The sequence below is a fragment of the Sebastes umbrosus genome, chromosome 15, assembly GCF_015220745.1.
Source record: "Sebastes umbrosus isolate fSebUmb1 chromosome 15, fSebUmb1.pri, whole genome shotgun sequence".
NCBI lineage: Eukaryota > Metazoa > Chordata > Actinopteri > Perciformes > Sebastidae > Sebastes > Sebastes umbrosus.
This window is the reverse complement of record NC_051283.1, coordinates 13369428-13396372: the sequence shown is the minus strand read 5'-3', so window position 1 is coordinate 13396372 and position 26945 is coordinate 13369428. Positions and strand designations below refer to the sequence as shown.

Sequence of the window (26945 nt, the reverse complement as noted above, 5' to 3'; positions counted from 1 at the left end):
GTAAGAACGGAAGGTGTGGATCTGGTTATGTGTTGCCTTTGTCAAGGTTGAAAGGAATAATAAAGTCTGCCATCTTGGTTCAGAATACGGAGCTTCAACCAGTTCCGTACAGGTTGATGCCTTTATTCGCGTCGGAAAAGCTCGGAAAAAACTTCCTTGTTCAGAAAAGAATTTATGTAGCTTTTTTGTCATATAATATTTGCGTTCTGTCTGAAAGTATTCATGACAAAAACAAGGAGAAAGGAGTGTTCAACTGATAAAGCCGTCTAGTGGCATTAGTACTTATGACCGACGTCCATCGTGAGCAAAGTAGGAAGTCAGGTGATGTAACTATAGAGCCACAAAGTCTACATAGAGTGCTGCAGGAATGAGTCCTGAAACCCAGAAATGAGTTAGCATTTTGGCACTTCCGGTTCCCTTGTATCTAAGTTTTCTATTTTCTATTAAAGGTTGCCACTCTGAACACTAATCCGTCTTTAGCTTAGTGGTGGCGACATGAAGTCATTCAAACGTGGTTTAGTTTGTTTATAGCCTAACGTTAGCTTTTTACTGCTGCCGATTGCATTTACGCTTTAAAAATCACAAAAGTGGTGTTCATTCATGAAGATTATCTTGCTGAACGAAACGTGTGACTATCATAAACGTTTGTTTGCCACAGAGCTTATTTTTCTGCAATAATCAAAAATCCAATGGAAAAAAATCCCATTGGCTTTTTGTCGAGGGAACCAGTATGATGCTAACTTCCCAGTTGGCCTACAAAAATACACCATCCCTGCAACACTCTTTAGGGAGGATGTTGAGGTGGATGGATGGTCAACAACATTCATTATGGATCTTTAACCATGACCACGATCGTGAATCATATCAATTATTACGGTTTATGAACTTATATAACCTTTTCGCTTAAGTTGTACAGATTTTAGGGATATGAAGCATTTGAAGACACTCCAAGAAATTACATCACAATAATAAAAAAATACCAATGTAGGCGCTGGCGGACCATTTTTTATTGAATTTGTATTGAGTTCAAAGGGGGAAAAAATTGTTTTTGAACATAATCAGGGGTTTACAGAATCGACTAATATTGACGATCTTGTCTTAGATCACATGGTGGCGTTCCATACAGAGCAGATTTTAAATATTGGAATCGGGAGAGAAAAACATAATACAAAATGACATTTTATTGATATTAATCATGTTTATTGTCTTAAAGCAAAGAGCATTTGAGGTCTTGATTTATATGTCCTGCCTTTATTTAAGCCACAGTATTCCAAAGAATAATATGCCTCTCACTTGCATTTGTACAGTGGATGCTGGTGTGACGAAGATTTATGTATAGATGTAAATATAGTCAGGCCTTGCAGACTACTGCAGATCTCTGGCACCATTTTCATGTTGTCCAAGCTGTAATTAAGTTTGCCCCATTTCCCCAATCACTTGATTCTCATGACCACAGCAGCTCAAAAAGTCAAATAAACTCCTGCAGCAATTTATGATGAATGGGTTTGTTTTCCATCCACATACAGTATTCCTCAGTAGTTCCCTTCATATGCCCCCGTTGTTGCTGAATAAAGAACTTCCTGCATGTGCATTTCAAAGGCTTCAGCATCATAAAAGGAAGCATCAAGTCACGGATGAAAGCTTCGCTGTTGACTGAAACACCCAGCACCATCCCTCTCCATATATCCGAGCTCTCCTCCGATGATGACATATGTTCTAATCATTGGGTCATGTCACATCTGATGCTCTCACCGACATCAAAAGTCCCACGTTGGGATGCAGAAAATTCTCAAAGAAGCAGAGGAAGGAGAGGCGAAACTGACTTCCTGGATTGGTTGTGTCAGGGAGGAGAGGAGAACGTTTGACACTTCCTTCTCCGCTCTCTCCATTTTTGAAGCCCTCCAGGATACGAGTAGGACGAGTGTAGCTGCTCTCTACCTCTGATTAGGGGACGTCCACTGGGAATGGAGCCAGTGCAGGAAATGGATTGTATTTATATATTTATTTGCATGGGAGAGTCATAAGGGAGACGATGTCAGGAGCGTAGGTCTCGGGCTAGTACAATGCATTTTTTTCACGATATTAATAGATTGCCGCGCACCGAGCAACGTGACCTAGTTAAAGCCTCCTGAATGGGCTTTGTTACTATATGCTGTGCTGAGTGTGGGCCTTTGATTGAATGAAGAAATACTATTAAATCATCCACAGATTTCTGTTGACATGAATGCAGCACTTTTTTTTTTCTCTGCATGTTTCTTACTGCATGAATTCCCAATTGTTATATAGTATCTTGCTTTTTCAATAAAATTTAGCATCGACACTTTTCAGTTCCACATTTTGACACGGGTAATTCCCTGTGTGGGGATGTAATACATGTTGTGCCAAATTGTGTTAAATAAATCACTTATTTTGCAACTATTCCATATGATTTTTTTTCTTGAAATTACCACGTTATTATCCTAATGTTGTTTTCTCAAAATATGTTAACTGAATTCACGAAATGTGTGTTTTTTTTGTCCAACAGTGACCATAATGCACTGGGCCCATGGGATCCAAAGGCAGACCCGGGGAATTAAGATAAATGCAGCGTTCAACATTTTGTTTCCGCCGGACAGGTAAGCGCAATTTACATGATCAGGTATTTGCTATGCAGAAGAGGATGGTGTGTGTTTACCTTTAGAGTTCTGAGCCTGAATAATGCAAAGCCCAGTTGGTTCATAGTGTATTGTCAATATTTACAGAGGTCTACAGTCATGGTTGTTGCTATGCTATGCAGCAGCATAACATAATTGTGATTGGCCCCAGTGCAATATTTTTTTTGTTGGGCCCTCGCCTAAAACACAAGTGTGCACACATACAACCACTGCAGGGAATTGCGAAGCAGACAAATATGTTTGCATTTTCCAACAAAACAATTACATTAGTATAGATTTAAATCCCTGATCCCACTCCATAAACCTGTACTTATACGCATTAGAAGTTCATCCTACGGGCCTCGCGCTCAGCAAAGTCATTAACAACGCTCGCTTTGAAAGCGCCGCAAAGGGCGAGCAACGGCTGAGGAGTTATCTATACCATACCTCCTCATTTCACTACAAAAGCCTAAATAAGGTGACCGGAGGCTTGAGGGAGATTGCGAGGGAGCGGAATGTTTTCAACAGTACTTGCTGTTGGCTATATATTGTGTCATTTCCAGTAAATACCACGATGTAAAACATATTTTCTGTTTAAAAAGAATGTAGGAAGATATCAGGTCTCCAGTCTCATCTAGAGCAAACAGCTGATAGGTAGCCTACACGGTTTGTTTACGTGACGTAACAGAAGTGCACAGTAACGGATTCAGTGTGGACAGAGAGCGTTCGATGTTGAAGTCGGACGCTCGCTGGCTTTTTGGATACATGTAGGAAAGCAAATTTTTGGGCCCCTGTGGGCGGCACACCATTGATATTTACGGCATTGATGATATGCCATAGTAGCAGCATTCCGACACTAAGGTCATCTGTCTTTGTTATTTTTATGTCTGTGCATATAAAATCAACCCAGATACTGTATGTATAGATATAGAGCTTGTGGGTGATACAGTGACTGTTTACATACACAAAACATTCAGATTTTTGCCCTTATCCCTTATTCTGAAAAAGACAATACTCCTAATAAGCTGTTTACATGTTAAACATATGAATATTCCACTAATATTCCCATTGATATGCAACCGTGCATATTCTTATTAACGTAAAACGCCCCCATGAAAGTGTTGCGATATTCTTGCATATCCAAAAACCTGTTGATAACCAAGTCTTTCATAATTTTTAAAAGTATGTATGTTTCTCCTTTTCCGGCCAGAAATGTGGGCTTTTCTTTTGGGCACGCATATCTACCCCATGCCTTGAAAACTGTCGGCTGGTTTGTGTACAATGCACAGAGCTGACCGTAATTCATAATATCCAAATGAAATATGCTGTTTACATGATCCATATCAAATTCGGAATATTGTCATATTCTGAATTAACAGTGGAATATTTGTGTGCATGTAAACTTAGTCAGTGTGAATGCAAATGTTGCACTTACAGGACTCAGTATAAGCAGCACTGACCTCTTTAACCAGATTCAGATGGTGACCATACTTATTTAAATGACAAAAGGGGATAAACTTTTATGATGAATGGTATTTTCCATTTATAGCTCAACAGCTGGCTGTATGAACATAGCCAACCGCAGTGTTACATCCCTACAGAGCCACGGCTATATCTAATAAATGGCCATAGCAGTAACTATGTGTTCTTCCCGCTTTTTACTAACTACACTAATTCCAGGTATTTATGTTCCTTTTTTGGACCAATGTTTTTTATACCAGTGACATTATTTCTTATAGTTTTATTTATTTGTCATACTCTTTTCTTCAGATTTGGGTGTAATGAATGAATGACTGAATGGAATACTAACTGGCTCAAACACCAAACAATGAAAGAGGGAACGGCAGGTCGATCTCTCTTCCTCTGCCACACACACAGCAACATCCACCTGTTAAAGCCAGTGCCAGCATGCACTGCAGGAACATGGACACACACACACACACACACATACACACCGTCTTGGCCACAGTTCACCTGATCACAGCCCACACACGGAGAAAACATACACATAGCTCCACTTGCCAAACGAATCACAGCGTGTTGTGTGAGAGCAAGGGGATGACTAAGGCAGGAAAAAAAGGAAGTCAAAGCCTTTTAGTGAGAAACACTCAGCTGGTTCTTTGTTGTCTGCAGAGCAGAGTAAACTACATTGTGGTCGCTCTGCTGCCTTATACTTTTACACATTATAACAACTCCTGCCTCCCAGTAGAGCTTTGTCTTTTTCTGTAAGCTCTTTCACATCTGAATATTCACATCCCGCAATATGTTTTTGTTCCTGGTAGGCAAAATGTGGAGGTAAATATAGTTGAGGTGCATCTTTTTTTTGAAAGATCTCTTTCTCTACTTTTCTTTTTGACTTCTCCGTATACGCCCTCAGCTAACCCTCGCATCCGCATCGCCTACGTGAGCTGGTAATAACTCTCTGCTCCCTGTTCACCTTTTCACCTCTCATAAGGTTCAAGCACTGTGGCACTGTGTGTGCTCAATGCCGGGGAACCGCTCCGCCACTCACCTCTTGACCTTATCCAGCGACTTGCATGCACACGCATTCAAGTAAACACCCATGGCTGGTGCACACGCTAAAACATTCACATGCATGGATGTGTGCACATGCGTGTCATGCCGCCTAATGGGCACTGCTCCAGTCGTATAGTGGCAGAAGGCTGAAGCTCCTTAAGGGACGTCACACTCACACACACACACACACACACAAAACCATGTTACGGAGAAATCTCTGTGGACTTTTCTTGCATCACTGCTTTTTGTCCCTGAGGGAGAAAAGCTCTCTTTGTCACGACAGGGGTTCGCAGTGAACGTTGTTCGTCACAAACATTTATAGCTGCAGAACGATGTGCTCAATTTGAACCAGTGTGTGAAAATTGTCATATTAGTACGTTCAATTAGCACAATCAAAGCATGTTGTCATAAATTGCTCTTGGCTAATCCGCATTATGGTGTGATCACAGTTTGTGTTGTGTGAACATTTGCAGTTACGTGTGTGTCTGTAACAACAAATAGGTGTAATTCACCATTTTTAGTAAAGCTTTAATTATATGATTAGGTGGCGAGAAAAAACAAACGTGTGCCTGATTCACTTAAGACATTTTACGCTCTGAGCGCCAACTCATAGTTAGGCTCGAGTACAATGCTTGGAAAGAGCCCAAAACACTTGACAAGCACGTTTTGTTTTGTTATGGAACCAAATGTCGCACTCTTTGAATATGAGGGAAACTGTGTTTGTGTGAGTGAAGAAGAAAAAGTAAATCATTCAAAACGCCCTCCCAGTGAAAATAAACATCAAGCTACCTCTTCCCAAACTCCCCAGCCAGGTAGGTGCGTCCATATATTTACATATTGTTAGAAAAAAAAAGCATTTATTCACATATTTCATTTGGTTGTTGTTTTTTTTTTTTATACCTGGGAGTATTGAAAAGAGGAAAGTTAATTATATTGCATTGTTACCATGGTGACAGCAAACCAGTTGATTTATCTCCTGCTGGTTCGTTGCCAGTGAGTTCAGCTTAGAGTGCGCCCTGGGAAATGGAGTCTGCAGGTAGTGAATTACAGTGCTGCTAGATGCACTTCCCAACCAATAATAACTTAAATTCAAACACACATAATGAGACTGACTTTATTTAGGCAACCAGAGTGGAACAGTCATGGTAAATAAATAAAAGAAAAAGCAGAAGAAAGTGCAGAGGCCGCTCAAAGTAGGGTACATTCATCACAAGTGTCTGACCCAATACTGTTCATCAGGCAGACCTGAAAAAGGACTTAGGACTAATAACCTCGTGTCACACAGCAAAGATTTACAGGGACCTTTGAGCCAAGTTGCGGGGAAACTATTATGCAAATTTTGCACATTATCTCGCCTTTCCTGTCTTCTCCATCACCAACAACTGTCACTAATGTGCTCCGCCTGCTGTGTGGGCTACATACAGACAGGAAAGAGACAAACAAATGCAAGCAAAACAGGCAGACATGAGTAACTTGATGTTTTTTTTTTTTCTATATCTGTCTCTTTCTCTTTCTTTCTATTTGTCTTACCGGGTCTTTCATCCTCACGCATAGAGACACTTTGTCAGACTGATGTATACTCGCGCAATCGCACGGCGTAAACAAAAAGACAGAGTGCAAACAAAAAGGAAGTGAAAGACGCTCCTTTTCGCTCTTTATGCAACCTCGTCTGTGTGGACGGACGGACGCATGCGGGAACAAATGATCGTATAGCGGTGAGTAATCAGGTCTGTATACGCTGTCCTAATTATACTCGCGTCTAGCATTTAGTCACCCATGAGTAGCCAACCAAGCCAGGATAAACAAGCCCCTTGGTGTCCCATCTTGGCAATAACAAGGGTGACACTAGGGCAGGGACAAGAGGGCAAGCCGGCATTAAATGGATATTTCGGGTGTTTTAAAGTGGGGTTGCACGAGGTACTTATCCATAGTAGGTGTATTACTTACAGGAGATGACTGAGTTGGTGTGCCCCCAGCTCGGAGAAACAGACAGGGGCACTGACATCGCAGCAAAGCAATACAGTGCTGTGGACGGGGATGGCAGAAAAACATATTTTAGCCACCTGAAAGAGAGACTCAACTAAAAAATATTTATATCTGTTTAAGTGTACACTATATTTAGAATATTTTCTGACAATTTTTTTTTTTTTTTTTTTTTTTAAAGTTATTTTTTTGGGGGCATTTTCCATTTTTTATTGACAGGACAGTGGATAGAGTCTTGAAAGGGGGGAGAGAGACAGTGGATGCGGAAAGGGCCACAGGCCGGATTCGAACCCGGGCCGCCGCGGTCAGGACCAAGCCTTAATACATGGACGCCCGCTCTACCAACTGAGCTAACCCAGGCGCCCATGACAATTTTTTTTTTATGTGAGTCTTTCTTTTCTGTGGCTAAAATATGTTTTTCTGCCGTCCCCATCCACAGCACTGTATTGCTTTGCTCCGGTGTCGGTGCTCCTGTCTGTTTCTCCAAGCTGGGGACGTGCCGACCCTCATCTACTCTAAGTAATACACCTACTGTGGATAAGTACCTCATACAACCCCATTTCAAAACACCCAAGATTGCTGAGATGGGACACCAAGGGGCTTGTTTATTCTTGTGTGGTAATCGATATCCGTTTAAATGTACGCTATATTTAGAATATTTTCATTTTGCCGTCATACAGACCTTCCCTTCTCCTTTACGACGGGGAACTGAACTGAAAGCGAAACTTATCTATGCTCTCTCCAAAGCCAGCAGGCTCAGATAACAAAAGCAGTATAGATATGTTTCATTTTTAGTTCCGTTCACCATCGGAAAATATCTCAAATGTAACATACACTTAAATGGATATCCATTTTTTTTTTTTTATGTGTCTAAAATATGTTTTGCTGCCGTCCCCCTCCACAGCAGTACATTGCTTTGCTCCAGTGCTGGTGCTCCTATCTGTTTCTCAATGCTGGTCGCGCACCGACTGTCATCTACAGTGGATAAGTACCTCATATAACCCCACTACAAAACACCTGAACTAGTCCATTTAAGAGGGGAACTAGAAATATATATATATATATATATATATATATATATATATATATATATATAAAGAAAACGCCCAGCATGGAGTACTATTTGTACTGTCCCCCGTAGCACAAAATGATAATATATCTGCATCAGGTTGAAAAGGTTAACGATGCATGCCAATGACTCAACAATTACTTTGCCATGTGCTCAAATTTCGAACCTTCAAAACTTACTCCCCAGCCTCCACTGTGAAACAGATCAAAACAATCCCCATTTCGCACCCACCTACTCATATCTCCAGCTCCTCAGCGATGCAGGGCTGCGCTTCGAGAGAACAAAGGGTGCTGCAAGACATTTCAAATAAGCAGCCTTAAAAAAAAGCCTCATTCTACAGCAAATGACAAAGCAGCAGTGTTATGCGTCGTGATCACTTCTTCACTCGACTGAGAGTTTCTGTTTTCAGTGCAGACGTTTTGTTCTCTGATTAGCGAGCTTGCTCGTCTCTGTTGTGACTTCATTGCTTGATACAGGTCAGTGAAGCGCAAAGCAGACGGCAGGGGTGGGAGGCTGAGGCGGTGCCAGAGGCTTTGTGTAGGGAGAGTCGAGTCTTGTCGATGTTGCATCTGCTGGTTGATCACTGGTAAAGGTCAGGAGGCCAAGTTGTCAAGTTATTCTGGGTCACGTTAAGTGTAAAATTGTTGTGAAATATGTGTTCTAATTCCCGAGGCATTTTCAGGACATTCAGGGTGTGTCGACAGCTTGACAAACTTTGAGAGCGAAACTTCTCTCGTGCATGATGAATCACACTTTTTATAAGAAAACATCTTGAAACAAACTGGTTTGCACCAGAAGCAAGTGTAGTTATGTCACCCTATTGGCTTTTTAATAAAAATATATCATAAATTTGCTACATGTTGAATTTGAATTTTGTTGACTTAACGTCCCATAGTTGCAGTTTTCTATGAGAGCTATTCCAAGAATAATCCCCCAGGAGCCAAATCCAGGTCAATCCTTCAATCATTTAGCACTTCAATCATATAGCACTGCGGTATTTTATACTTTCTCTGCTGTCAGGTAGGCTGTTGATAGATATAATATTAGGGACAAACACTTCAGTTTCAACCACGAATGAGCTTGCATCTCACAGGTTCAGAGTTATGGCTAACAGGCTAGTATAATTCTAAAAGACAGCTAGTTTGAGCATACTGTAGCTGTTTAGTCAACATATTCTCATACAACGGTTCATATGATATCTCACGAAAAAGTCGTTCCTCCTTTTTCGTTTGTTTTCCTACGAATGTCCAGCATTTAAATTTTTCGCTCGTTACATGCATGCAGTCTTTTCAAAATAAAACTTCCGTCTTCACAGGACACAACTGACAAATAAGTCAACGTTGAGTCAACATTCGCCGCTATTTATATTTCTGTTTCATGATTATGTGAATTACACACATTGATTTCTGTAGGATATAGACAAATTTCAGTGCATTACTTTTCATAGTATAGCTACGAATGGTGTATGAGACCAGCCCGGTGTAGTAGAGATGTTTTTGACGGGGCTGGCCGTGCATGCTTTTAGTGCATGTGCGTGTGACCCCACTGGCTAGCTCACATCCTTTGCTCTGCACTGCACTCATACGGCGGTTAGAGCTGATAACATTGTCCTGATGGCACCTTTTAAAGGTGGGCTAAAGTAAAATGACATTCTAGTTCTTAAGACACCACCTTCTTTGGAGCGGAGGGCTGAAGTCCAACACTTAATTTGGTTGTGAGACGGGGAGTAAAACAGGACTAGAGTTGCAGAATGAAACCAGACTTTTCTAAAACAGGGCAGATTGTGGTTGAGACGAGGCTTGTAGCTGAAACTGGATCTGCTAAACTTTGGAGCAGCAGAAAGAGAAGTTTTTTTTTTGGTTTATTTGAACAACACCATGTGGGACATTTGACATGAACTCTCACTGCGATGATGACAGTTGCAGAGACGAGGGAGCGGGAGCAACACTCTTGGAGTGAATCACATTATTTGACAGGAAAATTAATACCAGATATGACTGCCAGGCATTTCTAATACAGAGAAGCTTGCGTAGCTTCAACTGAGATTCCCTTCTAGATTTGGCCCAATTTAAGGTGTTTGACTCAGTGCATTAATTCCGGCTTAGACACTGAAGCCTGTTTCATCATCTTGGGTCACATCATGAACACATTGACACCTCGAGTTGGGGGGAGAAGGGGATGAGGCACTGAGATTGTCGAACTCTAATCACAAGAGTTATGACTGGACAGGGCATAGTGAAAGGACAGAGACTAACAAGACCACCTGCTGCATTAGTTTTAGGTTAGCTTGGTTTATAAAGTAAACTGGAGGCTATAGAGGTCTACAATGCCAGCAGGGGTGGACTGGCCATCTGGAGAAGTGGGAGTTGGTTGACTGGTTGGTCATCCTGCTTTATTTTGGTAAATTTTACCTTCCACAGTATGTTGCTGAACTGACAATGACAGACTGGTTATGCCGCGCATAAATTGTGACCAAATCAATTTGACAAATTAGCATTATGCTGCCTTCAGGTGGTTGTTGAAAATATCAGCTATGATTGAACAAAATAAACAAGGAGCCAAATATCACAGGTGATGTTTATTTTCTATTATCCCAGAGTGTCTGTTGCTGTGGATACCTTGTTAACACAGTTCGTGGCTATGTTATGGCACACACCAAGGGTGAAACGTTCTTGTTTGTGAGATTATTCTCTCATCATGGTCTGACTGCCCCACCTGCTCATTCTGCTTATGCTGTGTTGTTGCTCTTCAGTCATTTCCCCCTGCATGATTTTCGCTCTCACCACCATCCACCTGTGAGCATAGTCCCTGTGGGAGATTCTTCCTGTGCTCAAATTTCCTGTCCAATATGTTCACACAGAGTGACAAGATCCACAGCTTTGATAAAAAAATGACCGTGTTTTGGCTGCTTTCAATACATTTATTTCATATGTTGATGAATCCAATTTCAGACATTTGATATATCCGTGCAAAGTATCCTCATGAAACGGTTCATATGATGTCTTATGAAAATTTACTCCAGCGTTTTCCAGTTTGTGCCCACAGCCCACAGTGCCTGAAATGGGCCGGTACTCACTAGCACTGAGTAGCCGCACTTCTGATTTTTGTCCACAAGTACAGATACTTCTTATTACGTACCGCCACCTCCTGATGGTTCTAAGTGTGCACCCCTAAACACCCCCATAACTGCGTTTCTGTGTAAACACATAGGTCGCTTAATGCTGAGAAAACAGCGCTGAAAATGCCTTTGCTCTTCCTTCTCATTTTCCAGTTTAATCTGTAGGTCAACCGATATCATATTTTAAGTTGGCATTATTGCAGCATATTTGCTATATTATATTTGTGTATTATTTGATTTGTATCAATAGATACATAAAACGTTTTTATTAACCAAATAATAAATAAAAAAACTGTGGAAATGTATTCCTCACGTATGGAATGAAATGCATAAAAAAAATACATTTGAAGTGGGATATATCACCGAGATATACGTAGAAATATATAAATTTATCCAAGACATAATAATAATAGATAATGTCATGCAGCTGCTGAATTAGGGTACTGGCACCTTTTTTGGTCCAATTCAGGCACTGGTGACGCTTGTGTCATTTTCCGCATGTTACATGCATAGTCTTTTCAAAATAAACTTCCGTCTCCACAGGAAACAACTTGGTTAGGTTTAGGAAACATAACTACTTAGCTAGGCTTAGGAAAGGATCGACTTGGTTAGGTTTAGGCAACAAAACTACTTTGTGAAGTGTAGGAAAAGATGAACTTGGTTAGGTTTAGGCAACAAAACCACTTAGTTAGGTTAAGGCAAGATAATTCCTTAGCTAGGCTTAGGAAAAGATCGACTTGGTCAAGTATAGGCAACACAACTTTGTTAGGTTTAGGAAAATATTTTGGTTGGGTTAAAATAACTCTGAAAGTGACGTAACTTAAGTATGGAAGTTAGGTGACGAATAAATCAACGTTGACTTTGGTTTCACACGGGCTACGGACACCAGTCTCCTGGGCGAAAGTCTGGCTTGTTTTGACGCACGGATCCACCTCAACCTCCTCCCTATGTGGCGTTTGTCGCTCTTTATACTTCCTTGTTCACGATTTTGTGAATTACATACAAATTGACTTTGTGATATATATGAATTACAGTGCATTAGTTTCCATTGGTATAGCTGTGAACGGTATATTAGAACAGCCATACCTGTGTAGTGAGAACCATATGTTGACTGTGGATAAGCTGTGATACTAAATAATTGATTCTGAAGTTAATGGACTTAAATGACCACGCTATTAAACTGCATATATAAAAAAACTATATCTATAACAGTCAGAATGAGACAGGTGCAGAGAAAGGGCAGACGCAAATATAATGCTTATGAAAACATCAATGCCAAACAAGTCAACATCGCCTTTGTTGCGATGACAGTCATCATTATCGCATACCTGGGATGTCAGTGCCGTCACCATGGCTACAACTGAAGGTGAGCATAAATAAAAAAGACCACAAAAGGGAACGGAGATAAACCCAATGGCAACATCTTGAACTAGTAATAACTCCCCAGTCTTACTTTGCTTTATGTAGAGCCTCATGTTGCTCCTAGTATTTGTGCAAGTTTAAGTTTGAAGTATAATCAATAGAGAAAAATGTATTGGTTTTTAAGTCTGTTTTTGAAGACATCAGTGCCAATTCTTCTCTAATCACAGCAGGTAGACTGTTTCATGAAAAGGGAGCACGGTGTACAGAGAGCTCTATCAGCAGTTGTCTTATTTACCGCTGTGATGGATGAAAAGCCTACATCTAGTGTTTGAAGGTTGCTTGGTAGTATATGCGTTGCAATGAAGTAAATTACAGAGAATAGGAAGATGTTAGTCTTTGTCATGTGCGTTTGTAGAAGCACATTGAAGTCACATGAATGGGAGCATATTAAGAATAGATTTTTGTTATTTTGACTGTATGTAGAAAATCTTTATTTGTCAAGATTCTGGCAGCAGAATACAATATGAGATGAAGATTTGTAGTTGCCACATGAATCAGAAAACCAGTGCGCAGAAGTAATCAAATTATAATGTTATATACAAATGCATGTACTAAAGATTTAGCCTTCCAGGCACCAGCATCTTTGTTTTGCTGGCACTAAGAAGAGGTTGTTTGAGGATAATAATCATTTCACTTCAGATGCACACTTCAAATGCCGAGTGCTTAAGATCTATTCCATACAGTCCTATTGTCGGATGGCTCACATGTGAGTGCAATAAAAAAGTTACCAATGATGTTACTAAGAGGAAACGTGTCAGGAACAAAACAGAAATTAAAGCTGCTTCAATCAATACTTTTGATGATATCCATCGGTCAATTGATTATGTATGAAGTAGGGCTGTCAAAGTTAAATGCAAATTTCTTTTAACTCCACGAATTTCTTTAATGCATTAAGGAAATTGATCTTTCGGAGGTGATAGCGGGCTCAGTTTTAAAGCTAGAGTGAAGATACTGGCATATGAAACTAGTAAACTTAAGGAATCTATTGGTACCAACCATGTCATACTAGCTTGTCGCAGAGTGATTGCCATTTTCAAAGGGGTCCCTTGACCTCTGACCTCAAGATATCTGAATGAAAATGGGTTCTATGGGTACCCACGAGTCTCCGCTTTACAGACATGTCCATTTTATGATAATCACATGCAGTTTGAGGCAAGTCATAGTCAAGTCAGCACACTGACACACTGACAGCTATTGTTGCCTGTTTGGCTTGAGTTTGCCATGTTGTGATTTGAGCATATTTTTTATGCGAAATGCAGTACCTGTGAGGGTTTCTGGACCATATTTTTCATTGTTTTGCGTTGTTAATTGATTTCCAATAATACATATATATATACATTTGCATAAAGCAAGCATATTTACCAACTCTCATGTTGATAATAGTATTAAATACTTGTTAAATCTCCTTTTAAGGTACATTTTGAGCAGATGAAAAAATGTACGATGATGTGCATGATTGATCACGCACAATCATGAGATTAATCATTAAATATTGTAATCGATTGACAGCCGTAGTGTAAAGTAAAAGGTGTTGCTCGTAGAGACAAGGATGAACTTTCGATCAGAGCCTAAAGATCTGCTTCCAGGGGTGACTGCAATATCCCTAAGCGAAGCTCCTCATTCGCCCAATCAGCCTATTCCTGGAAAACAAAGAATGGAACAGGTTACCTGACAACCTAAACAGCATAAGACTTTTGAAGCTTCTCACGTAACCTGAAATCTTGGTTTCTGAACAACCAAGATTGCTAGCACTAAATATCAATTCAGTCTTTCTCTTACTTTATTATGTGAGGTGCATGGCCCTCTCACTGTGAATGACTCATGCACTTTAGACTAGGCAGGAGGTATTTTTACTGTATTTCATTGTGATAACCTGCTTGATTGAAATCTGTCATATTTTTAATTGTGTTATTTGTATTTATTGTATTTTGGGTTTTACTTAGGTTATATTGTGATCCTGTTGTGATGTTGTGTAGTGTGTTTATTGTGTCTGTGTTTCGAACTGCAGATGGAAATTGCCTTCCGTGCTAAATCTGATGCACCTATCTTTTTGTTTCTATGTGAATAATTAATGTCTGTGCACACAGTCCTTTTAAACCAAATAAATAAAATCAAATAAACTGATTTGATTTTGGTGTTCAAAGGTCAAGGTCACTGTAACCTCTCAAAACTCAAGAATTCACTGGCTAATTATAACAATTTCACACAAATGTCTAACAGGATAAAATGATGGAGTGATGACATTTTGGACAGATATAGATGTAAACTGCAGCTTGACTGGTTGGCGGAGGCATACAACCGCGAGGCAGTAATTCCAGTTTTGGTATAATGGCCCACAAATTGACTCTCGACTCTCATCAACCTCAGTTCCAGACACAGTATGTTGTGTTCAGAGAAAAAAACTGAAACACATTAGATCTAGCATTTAGCAGCTACACAGCCAGATATTTCCCTCAGGAGTTGGAGAGTTAAATAGAGCAAACGGGAGAGTGAATATTGGTCAGAAACATGTCTCCAAATGAGTGCTAATGTTGCTTTGTGCTGGCTGGATGTTTAAATATGCAACTCTTTGCTAACATGTTCACCATATCTAACTATAAAGCAAGGAATCTCTGTCTGTGGCTATCTTGGTATGTTCTTCGCATATCTAGAGAACCGTTCCTCCCAGCTACTTCACACTTGAGGGATGTATTGCCAGGGACCCAAGGCAGCAAGTTAAAGTTGGTGCAGTGTGGACATGCGACATGTTCAATATTAATACATTTTGAAGGAACAACCAAACAGTGCTTTGTGCGGCAGACCATGGCTCATTGACTTCAGTTCACTTTTGCTGCTGGATTCTGGCTATACTAGCATTACAACCAAACTCTTCTTCACTTCCCTCTAGTCAACGAGCAATGAGCGGTTCTCGACAACGCTGCAAGCAGCACTTCCAGGGTCCAAGCAAGCGGTCCACTCCGAATGGGCACACGTTTCCGAACAGCCACATCACGAACGGGCACTTGACTAGTCAACTTAATAACAGGATGACATCAGCGTTGTGTTTGCAGCTCGTTGCACTTCTCGAGTAACCTCGTGCGGCAGCTGGATACTCACGATGTCACAAATATCACACGGAAATTGCAGGATCAAATAAAAAGCAAAGTATTGGCTCAGTACATCAATGTTTTTGCCTTCTGTTAGCTTGGCTTTTGTTAGTTTGATTCATAGATGGTTAATCCAATCACCTGCCAAGTATTTCTTTGAAAGTGCCTGCTCTTTCCAATGACGGCTTCTCAGATGGTTTTGTGAAACAAACCATCTGGCAGGTCAGGTTACTTCCCAAGTGGCCAAAGAATCAGTTAATGCCGGTTTAAACCATGAAGGCACTTCTACTCAAATACCAATGTAGCCTTCAAGGGAGTCGACCTTATTAAAAAAGCCTTGCTTAGGTCAAGCAGTAATAATGCATCGATTGCAAACTCAATAACTAGCACCTAATAATAAGGTCAGACTAATGTAAGTGGAAACACAAAAGGGAAGAGTGAAATGCCTGTGCATGTATATAGCTTTAGCTTTGGCATGTAACTAAACATAGAACTTGGTTTGAAGGCTCAAAGGACCAAATGTGAGCTGCAACTGGAGATGAAGTTAGGGCAGCTTGTGGCAAGGGCTAATGAAATTAGAGCTAGTTGTCAAGCTGGGGCTGACATTGCAAGCTGCTGCTATTAAGACTGCGCTGCTAGAGATTGGGCTCTTGCTCGGGGCAAGGGTGATTGACATAGGTTTCAGCAAGCACAACCACAGTACATAATTCTCATGCTCTGAGATAATAAGTCTAATATTGCAACATGCGCGCGCCATTATTGGCCGTGCGTGTCCAACGGGTCTGGGAACAATGCTGATATGGAAATGTGTTGCAATCTGTGAATGTGGAGCACGCCTGGCCATGACTAGGCTAAGCTTCATGAGCTTCGCCGGCCTGATGGAGAGACTTGAGTTGGCTAGGCTAGTGCGGCCATGGAAGTGTAAGTATGGGCATCTATTATTCAAGACATAATTATGCAGTGGGCCGCTTTGTCAGCCAGTCAATCAGAACCCAGCTTTTCATTAGGCTGCCTGTCATTGCACTGCGCTGGAGGCATGCCTCTCACACACAATACACACCCACTCACACACACATATGAACACAAACAGACGCATAGGCACACGCGCTATTCTCTCTGCCAATATATCATTGCGAAAACAAGAGGAAGCTTCAAGAAAAAAAGAAAAAAAAAGTGGCAGGATGACTATTGCTCCCTCCTCATTTCCCTACTCTTTAGTCCAATAGGCCCCCACTGAGACTCAATTTAAATGTCAAATGAGACTGATTGGATTATGGTAGAGTGAAATCTGAGAAAGGCATGGTGAGAGAGAGGAGGGAGGGCGAGAGGGGAGGAAGATATCATGGAGGTGTCGATGGAGGGCAAAGAGGTGAGGAGCCCTTGGATAAAGAGCAGCCTGGCACTTATAGACTGTATCTTCCTTTACTGCACATTGTAGGCAACCTTAGGCACGTGTGCCACCATTGGCACGCGGTAGCTTAACCAATGGCACACTAGCAATAAGTGTTTAAGACAGGTTTTTGGTAATATTGAAGTGCCCTCTTGATTTTTTTTTCCCACCCACATTCGGCGAAGACCAGCCCTACTTTGTCTCTGATTGGCTATAATACTCGTTGCCTTCTTCGCTAAATTTGTTAAGTTTATTGCTGATGAACAAGATTGGTCGAAGGTTGGTAGGGTTAATTTTTCTTTGGCTTTTGAATGCACTTAAATTGCGATTAATAATTGGCCTTTTTATAATGCTCATTATAACAGTATTTTACTCATGGATTTTATCTTGGTCTCTGTCTGTGGATATGTGTGATTTTGTTGTCTGCTCTGTTGACCCTGTTTTTATTCTGCCTGCGTGTGTAAAGCACTTTGGTCAGCTCACGTTGTTTTAAATGTGCTATAGAAATACATTTGACTTGGCCTGACTTGACTTACTGATTTCAACTCGGATGAGGACAACAGCCTTCTTTTATAGTGATCTCATAAATACTTATAATTCCCTGATTATAGGAGAAAAAATGTTTTGTTTTTTTTAAAATGCTGCTATTCATGTTGCCTTTATGTATGGAATAAAATTACAGATCACATGGAGATTTCAATTTTAACACATCCACTTTGACTTTGGCTGTTCGTTTCGATTTGTTTGGATTTCAACTGCTGTGTCACACAGTTTTCCTCTGAATAAAACAACATATTATCTTTGACAGATAAACCTAAAAATAAACAACAGGGCTTTATAGTGTTGCATAAACCTTATTGGAACACATATTGTCCCCGGGGACTCTCTCTCTCTCTCTCTCTATTGAAAAGGTGAAGAGAATATGGTATGACTAAAAGGGCAAGGACGAGTGGAGAGAAAGGCTGGCAGAAGGTCAGAATCATAGTGAGAGGAGGACCAAAGGAGGAAAGAAGACAGCAAGATAGAGATTTGGTAAACCGAGATAGATTCAGCAAAAAATAAATGACATAGTAATATTCAGAAACCAGAGAGTTTACATTCATAACTTGAACAAGGTATTGACAGAAAACCGTAGGATGACGATATAGAGCATGGACCCCTGCAGTCTGTTGTTTGAGAGTAAGAGAGATCTCATAAATATGTATGACGACATCTTGTACATGCATGTTTGTGCTTGCTCTCCTTTTGACCAAGACGTCTCATTACCAAATGTGACGGGCGGTGAGGAAAGAGGGGGTCCATACTGTTAGACCTCGGGATCAAAGCCATCAGCTTTCACTCCACTCCAGAGAGGAGCGGCGCGCGGTAATGATGTTGACTCGAGTCTGATTCAATGTGTACACTTCAGCGTGCCTAGAGAGGGAGGTCTGTGGATGTTTCATTTTTGAGGAGGAGTGTGCATAATCAGCGAAGTGACAGGGGGGGCTACAGTGAGATCTACAGTACACAGAGGCCGTCAGGAAATGTTTGAATAATGTTGCCTAATTGGTGCCCGATATGTTTGGGAGCCAAAGAGAGTAAAGAGGGCAGTTAGCTATACTTAGCAAGTCAGTCACAGAGCGGCTCACAGTTTCCGATTGGTCCCTCTGAATCTAGAAGTACAACAACAAATCTACCTTAGCCTGTTTTTTGTTTTTTTTTATTTCAAGTGAATTTAAAGGAACAGTGTGTAACATTTCGCTGGATCTATCAGCAGAAATAGAATATGATATTAATAACTATGTTTTCATTAGTATATAATCACCTGAAACTAAGAATGATTGTGTTTTCATTAGCTTAGAATGAGCCCTTCATATCTTCACAGGGAGCGGGTCCTCTTCACGGAGTCCACCACGTTGCTCCGCCATGTTTCTACAGTCGCCCAGAATGGACAAACCAAACACTGGCTCTAGAGAAGACTTTTTTTTTTGCTTTTTTACGTTATATGATATGAAACGTATTTTTGGTTCAGAAACGTCGCCAATCAACATATCCGTGGTTTGCAGAATCGTCCAATACCAACATTTTTTTTCCGGTGACTGGGTTGTGTGAAACTGTGGTAACGTGGGCCACAGAGTGCAAAACCGTAGTACGTCTGACTTTTGTTACTCGTAAAGTAGTGTTATTATGGTGAGGATGGCCTCTGAGTGAGGCAAACGTTACCGCAGTCTTGGGAAGGGAGAAGTGATCGGTGGTTGCAATTTGCAACCACACCACTTGATGCCACCAAATCCTACACACTGTACCTTTTAAATGTTTGTGAAAAGAAAGACTTCTTTATGAAATGCTGTAAATGGATGTCTCTCTCTCTCTCTCTCTATATATATATATATATATATATATATGTGTGACAATCAAAGCATCCTTTTCTGTAGCATTGCACCAGTCAAATCCCTCCACTCTCTCCCAGTGTTTCCCCCGACTACCCCCTTCTCCGCCTCACAAGAAAGAGCAAATGAACAATGAATTATAAATCTTTGGCTGTTAAACAGTTATTCAAATTGTCGACAGATTTATTTAATCAGTGGAAGACAGAGCCAACAACACATGAGCTGGCTGCCTGCAGGTATGTGTGGATGCTAATCATGAGTGTGTTTAGAAAACGGGGGGGAAAGCGGCTTCATTAGCCAAGATGTTTAACAAACAGAGCGTGAGAGGAGGAAGGGACACGGCGGGCGATGTGTTAGAAGTACTCGGAGAGACCGGTTGAAGAAAAGGAAGAGGTGACAGTGTAGGAGTGACGAGAGGGAAACGGGAGGAAGATTTAATTCCTTGACAGGTTGTAATAAAAAAAGTGAAATTAGGATTTAGAATGAAAAAGCCATTTTAAACAGATGACAATTTGTAGTCTGAGATGACAGACGAGAACAGTTCCTGCTTTTTTATTGTTATCGATTGAATCAAAAAAGAAAGATGGAAAAGAAAAAGCACTCAAGCAATTAATAGCCACCTATCTACTGTCTCAACGGGACTAAACATATACAAGTTTGACACTATTTTTAAAGGGATGATTTAAACATCTCACCATTTTGCAGCTGCTTTCCACAGTAAAATCCTTCCAATTACTCGAGCACATGCGTGATATATCTAATCTCAATGAGATTGCCTGATTAAATAAAGATGAAATTTAAGGTTTTATTGATTGGCCACCTGGAGTGAGTGGAATAATCTTAAAAACACAACATTGTCATAATAAGACCCTGTGAAGTTGTCGCAGCATGTTAATGTCACATTAACATTTGCCTGTTTAAACATCCAGCAGACACGGAGCAACATTAACATTCAATTGAATTTAAGTCCATTTTCATTTTAACCGCTGTTATAGTCTCCATCAACTCCTGAGGGAAATGTCTCCGTAGCCGCTAAGTGCTCCACTATGTTCACCAACCAGTCGCTAACTACGTCTGTCTGCCGTTTAGCGACGCATTTAGTGAGTTTATCTGAGGTTTCTTCACTGTGAGCTGCCTGTTGTGGGCCAGAAAACTAAAACAAAGAGCAAATATGGACTGGAACACCCTACAGATCTGAGGGGAACTGCAGAGTCGGGTGTTCATCACTACAAGGAACTCCTTTCACATTACATTGACGTTGTCATTTCAGAAACTGTTGATGAGTAAATATTGATTATTACAGATTTAAAGCCCAAACTGTGCTTTTTTGGCTGCAGTGTGAAAGTACAGTGTTTTAAAACCACATTTTAAAACAAACAAACTCACAATTTAGTTCATTAGTTGTTTAGAGCAGTGGTTCACAAACGTTTTCATGTCGAGGACAACCAAAACTGACACAAATTAGACCACAAACCCCCAATTGTTGCGATTTTGTCCCAGGGTCCCCCCGTCTGATAAGATTTATGTTTACTATGAAACCCAAAATAGTTACAGTATAAGATAAGATAGAACTTTATTAATACCGAAGGACATTCTTTTGCCAGAGATAGCTAAAAAATTACAACATAAGAATAAAAAACACAACGTAATTAATTAAGTATTAATATATAATGTATAAGAAATAATATTAACACCATTGCCTCATATAATAATAACAATAAAAATAAGATAAATTTAGTAGAATAAGTAAAACTGAAATGGAAAAGTAGTATTGCACATGGCATTCTGTCATTGTGTTACTTATGGATGGAATTAGAGTGAAAATAAATTGTTACCGGAGAGACTTCAGAGAGCAGGTCCAAAGCACACTGGAGCACACGGATTTAAGGCAATCAGCTTTATTAGTTTTGACACCAACTGTGTCACCACCGACTCTGACGAAGACGCTTGGTGTTGAAATGTTAGTCTTCTCATAAAGTTAATTGCCTTAAATCTGTGTGTTCCTCTGTGCTTTGGACCTGCTCTCTGAAGTCTCTCCTATTACAAGATTGCCCTATTCTGTGAGCTCCGGACAGGCCTGTCATTCCTTGTGAAACAGTTGAAGCGAGTTTAACCCCCTTTCTTCACTCAATAAATGATTCCCCTTTTTTTTCAAAGTGGGGTCCCCGGACCCCACTTTGAAAACCACTGGTCTAGAAGATATTAGATATACTTAGTATGATGTATGTCATACTGAAGCATTTCCAGTCACATCATTGATATTTAAATTAAGTACTTTGATGTTAGGGTTGTGGTTTACAGTATTATTACCAGTGAGCCGAGTCATTGTTGTGAATTAAACCCCAACAGGACGATGCAGCATCCTGACTCAAGGGGTTTATTTCAAAACAATGACCCGCTAGCTGTACATTATCCTGCTTATTACACGTCTACTTACTTAAGAAATCAATAATTTGACACAAAAACGGTCCGCCAGAGTCCGACATCAGAACTGCATCCATAGCAACGGCCTGTTATACATAGCAACGGTCTGCTATAAAGAAATAACAGACCGTAGAAATCAGAAATCAGAATTGAATATTCAACAAAGCTGTGTAATAATACTTTATATCTTAAGAATTTTACGTATCAAAAATAGGGCAATAACCAAAGACAAACAACAGAAATGTGCGCGGAACAGAATTGGTTCAGGTTTCCCTCTAATTACTATACATGAAAGAGTGATCGAATTCTGTAATCACCTGGATTCCACCAGTAGTACCAGTCAAACCACTACGAGGCCTTTTAAGTCCTCACAGTGGTATAACTAAAAGGAAAGGACTCAAGGACATCTCCCTGAATATCCGACCCAAATTAACATCTTACAAATGGAAATGTCTCTGTAAAATCGAATGGCTTAAAATAGAGATTAATATTGTTATGTGACAGTACAGGATGAGGTGCAAATGAAGGCATATAAAGAGAAGACAGGACAAGATGTGTCTTTCATATACTGGAGGAAATATTGCACACGACTCGCTGCAAAACCTGCCGCCACCTGCCTTGTAGCTTATTAAAGTTATTATGTTGCCCTCACATATATTTCCCATCAGTTTCTCTCCTCTACTCACTCAGGGAAATGTCAGGCGACAGTGTTTTTGCCCTTGGTTTGGATTAACGGAGGGGGATTTGGTTTGCCAAGAACCTCCAACTTGTCGGGAGCAATCCCATTTTAAGACACAAAAGGTTTTGTTTTATGGATAATGTCACTCTCCATTTTCTCGAAACGCTGTATAAAAACGTCATGCTTGCCTGACTGCCGTTATACATTTTATGTGTTTGCTGGTTTCGTAGACGTAGTAGTTACTCTTTTCTTTTGTGCTGCTTTTTGCAAAGCAAAAATGTTCTTATTGAGGCACTAAAGCGAGAGGAAAAAGCGATCAGTTGAATGCGAATGAAAGGGAAACAGAAATGAATCAGCAGCGAGGGACAAGGGCCTTGACTGCCTCTTCACCTGATAATGCTTTTGATCTGATGTGTCACAAGATGATGCACGGTTGACAATTACCTCTCTACCGCAGCACTCAGGAAAAAAGCACTCCCGCTGTTTTGCAGCCCACGTACGCTCAGACGCACACATACAAACCTGGCGTTCGTCGTGCCATTCGTTTGGACCAGCCTCCAACCTGTTGAACACAAAGCCGAGATAAGATAGATTTAGGCGCCCCCGTCTCTCTTTGTGTTTTCCTCCAAGCAAAATGTCAACAACACAAGGCGTTCTGGGGAGTGGCTCAAAACTAAATACCTCTCCTCTATCAGTCCGTCTGGCCTCTGATCCCCTTTTGATGCCATGTCGTTCCATTAAAACTCTGAAAGGATCTGCGCACCTTATCTTCCATCTGCCCCACTGCAGTCATGCAACCGCCAATGATGAGATCCACACCGCTCGCCCCAGGGTGTGTGTATGTATGTGCAATCTAAAGCGTAATACTTGCATGTCTTTGTGGACATAACAGCGTGTGTGTGTGTGTGTAAATATTTGCAGGTAAGTGGCTGTTGACAGTCCTCCTGGCATCGCGCGAAGTGCCTTGAGTGACGTGCGGTATTAAAAGCGTCAGTGTTGGGTGACATGACTGTGATAAGGAGCCAGTAAGAGTCATCCTCATTAAACATCAATCCTTGCTTGGCTTACAGGCTTGTTGCCATGGGCGACACCCTGAATGGAGCAACATCTAATACAAAAAAAAAAGAAATGTTTTCCTTTTGCTTTTCACCCGGAGGTAATTTGATGTCCTGTTTTGAATAGATCTGATAAACACTGAAGCATTTCCCTATTGTGTGACACTTCTACAGTAAACATATGAGTAGATTAAGCCCAGTTAGTTGGAGGTGCGCACGTTTGCTTATTGGGAGTCTTAAATTAAAGTCTCGTCATCTGTTGAGTATTATAGGATTAAAATAGTTTTGTTCCCGACTGCAGATAGCGCTAAAAGGGATTTGTTTGTCTCTCGTTCTCGCTCATTCACTCGCTTCCATCGAAACACACGCAGTGGCAGGGATGGGTGATGTATCAGTGTGTCTGTGCGCTTATCAGTTGTCCTTAAATAGAAGCACTGGTGACTGGGGATTTCTGACAGACAATGCTGACTGCAGACCCGGCATATTGTGTCGGTCTATTGAAAACAGCTGCATTGATTCAGCGGCTTTCCGGCTACAGGTGTGCGAGGACGAGTGTGTGTGTGTGTATACACGTGTGTCATGTTGTGTTGGTGTCAACAAATTGTCTCCCTTGCTAAAGTGTGATTGCAGTTCTTTATTCCACATTGTGTATGTTCACATACATGCACACACATAGCCTCAGGTCCAGAATCCTAATCCTTCTATTCATCCTATGCAATAAACATACAAGAGCTTGTTAAGGTGAAATTGGTGCGCAAACTCATTCAGCTACAAGTGCATGTAGCATGCATGTTTCAAGGAGCTCTCATTCAGGGACTTTATAGGGTACAAAAGCATGGGTTAAACATGCGCCGCACATTCAGCATTTTATCATTATGTGTATTCAGGCGTGCTGTGTGTTAGCAGCCTTGGGTTGAGATTGCAGCATGAATACAGTAGTAGCTCCTAAGGACAGCCGTACCGCGAAAGCAGATTTAGATTCTTGCTTGTTCTGCATTTCATACCTGAAGTTTTCTTTTCTTTTCTTTTCATACATGTAAAATACGTAGGTCAGGCATTTTTTTTGCAGAGAGCTTTCCCTAATCACCTCTGTATATTTTATAATACATCAAATATAGATATAGTATATATACCATCTGTTTCTGTCTTCTACTCTAAGATAAGCTATAAAGTTATGTTTTATTCCCATTGGTCAGGAGCCGGAAGCTCCGTGCACAGCTTCTTTAAACTGGGCACTGTGGAATTGTTTAAATCTTTTACATTGTGCGACTCACACTTCATGGCGTAAAGGGATAGTTTGGGTGTTTTAAATTGGGGTTGTATGGAGTACTTATCCATAGTAGGTGTGTTGCCTACAGTAGATGGTCGATGTGCCCCCAGCATTGAGAAACAGACAGGAGCACCGGCACCGCAGCAAAGCAATACATTGCTGTGGACGGGGACAGCAGAACAACATATTTTAGCCACCTAAAAGAAAGGCTCACCTAAAAAAAATGTATATCCTTTTAAGTGTACGCCATATTAAGAATATTTTCCAACGGCGAACTGAACTAAAAGTGAGAATTTGCTTTTTGTTTGTTTGTTTTTTTTAGGTGAGCCTTTTCTTTAGGTGGCTAAAATACTACTAATAATAATAATTTCTGCTGTCCCCGTCCGCAGTAGTACATTGCTTTGCTCCGGTGTCGGTGCTCCTGTCTTGTTTCTCCAAAGTGGGGGCACACCGACCGTCATCTACTGTAGGTAATACACCTCCATACAACCCCACTTCTAAACATCTCAACTATCCCTTTAAAGGACCCACAAACTGACCATTTGTGTATCAATTACTCTCTGTGGTACTTTGAATTCTTAAAAAAAACAACATTGTTTTTCTTGCATGCCTCCATGGTGAACAAAGAATAAATAAACGTAGAAAAGTCTTTTATAAATTGAAGTAAATGGGGGGCTGCGTTTAACCACAACAAAACAACATCCATTTACAAACTCATGCAGTATAACCCAAGTCACTTTCATCCAGTCATGTGCTCACTACTTCCCAAACACATGCATCTTTGCTTAAACCACTGCAGACGAGTAGCGTGCCTTTTATGAGGAAGTGTTTTAAACGCTTTCTTCAAGAATTCAAGGTACCACGGGGTGAGTAATTGATATACAAATGGTCATTTTGTGAGTGAAGTTTTCCTTTAATCCTGCTTTTGTGCACAACCAAAACATAGAACTTCTGTGCACAATCATCCTCAAAGATGTTGACATTAAAAGCGAAAGATAACTTCAATCTGTGTAATTATTCTGACGTAAAAAGAAGATAAGTAACAAATTAGTTCTGAAATTAATCAATTCTTCAGGATTAAAATGGACTTAATCTGCCCAGTTTAGTTAGATATAGTCTGACATGACCAGTGCCAGTATGTCCTCCCCCCATTTCCCAGGAAAGACTCCACTCCGATCCACCAGCGAGTCACAAGCAAATTAATTTCAATGGCAACATTTTTTATTTTCTCTGCGAGATAATTCTGGAGTTTGGTGTTGTAAACTGTGGAGTGATATTGATCTTGCAAAATGAGGTGCCCTAGCAGAATTCCAAGCAAATTGAAACACCTCTTTTTTTCTTTTCATGTGCTCATTTTGTCAGGTTTAAAAAAATCAATCAGTTTGGAAAGTGTGTGCTCCACTGCCTTGTCAAAAGCGAATAATGTGCTCGCCTATCGATCAGGGAAATGCAGAATCGGCAGGCATATCAATTCTCAAAGGGACAGAAACGCCGGGACCTAAAAAAAACAAACAATCAAGTGCACATCAAACTTGTTTCCCACCTCGAGAACTCTCTGTTTGGAGACTGGCAGCTAGTTTATGTAATCTCTATTCATGACTCACCGCTGATCATCTCTTTATCTCCAAAAATCCTGCAGCACCTGTTCGCTTTTTTCTCCATCCCTACATAACACCTATAAACTCTTCCAAGTTCAAATGAACCTCTTCCCCTGTGCTTTTCAGCAGCCAATCACATCACTCAGCGGCTACTGTCATGCTAATTGTTTTTCGAGCCCAACTGCCTCAGTTCAGAGGTCATATTGGACCCATTGTTGATGATGAGTCACTGGCCAATGGGGCTGGCACCGATGCGAGTTACGTCCTGCGGTTGGATAATTTGCATGAGCGAACCAGCAGGGTTTGGCTTTAAAAGATCAGGGTCAGTGGAA

The 26945-nt window shown here is 40.7% G+C and overlaps 1 protein-coding gene and 1 long non-coding RNA gene across 4 annotated transcripts in view; one reads left to right on the top strand and one right to left on the bottom strand.

The window, feature by feature from the left end:
* Positions 1-26945, top strand: part of adgrb2 (adhesion G protein-coupled receptor B2) — a 512322-nt gene that overhangs the window by 201073 nt on the left and 284304 nt on the right. For all 3 annotated transcript variants that reach the window (XM_037795561.1, XM_037795560.1, XM_037795559.1), the window contains exon 2: positions 2525-2615. The gene's annotated coding sequence lies outside the window, so the exon portion shown is untranslated. The remainder of the gene's footprint in view (positions 1-2524; positions 2616-26945) is intronic.
* On the bottom strand, positions 7533-18630 carry LOC119503673. The gene is made up of 3 exons (XR_005210366.1): positions 18620-18630; positions 18558-18561; positions 7533-7951 (listed from the first exon to the last, which is right to left on the bottom strand). It is a non-coding gene; the product is annotated as an uncharacterized LOC119503673 (long non-coding RNA).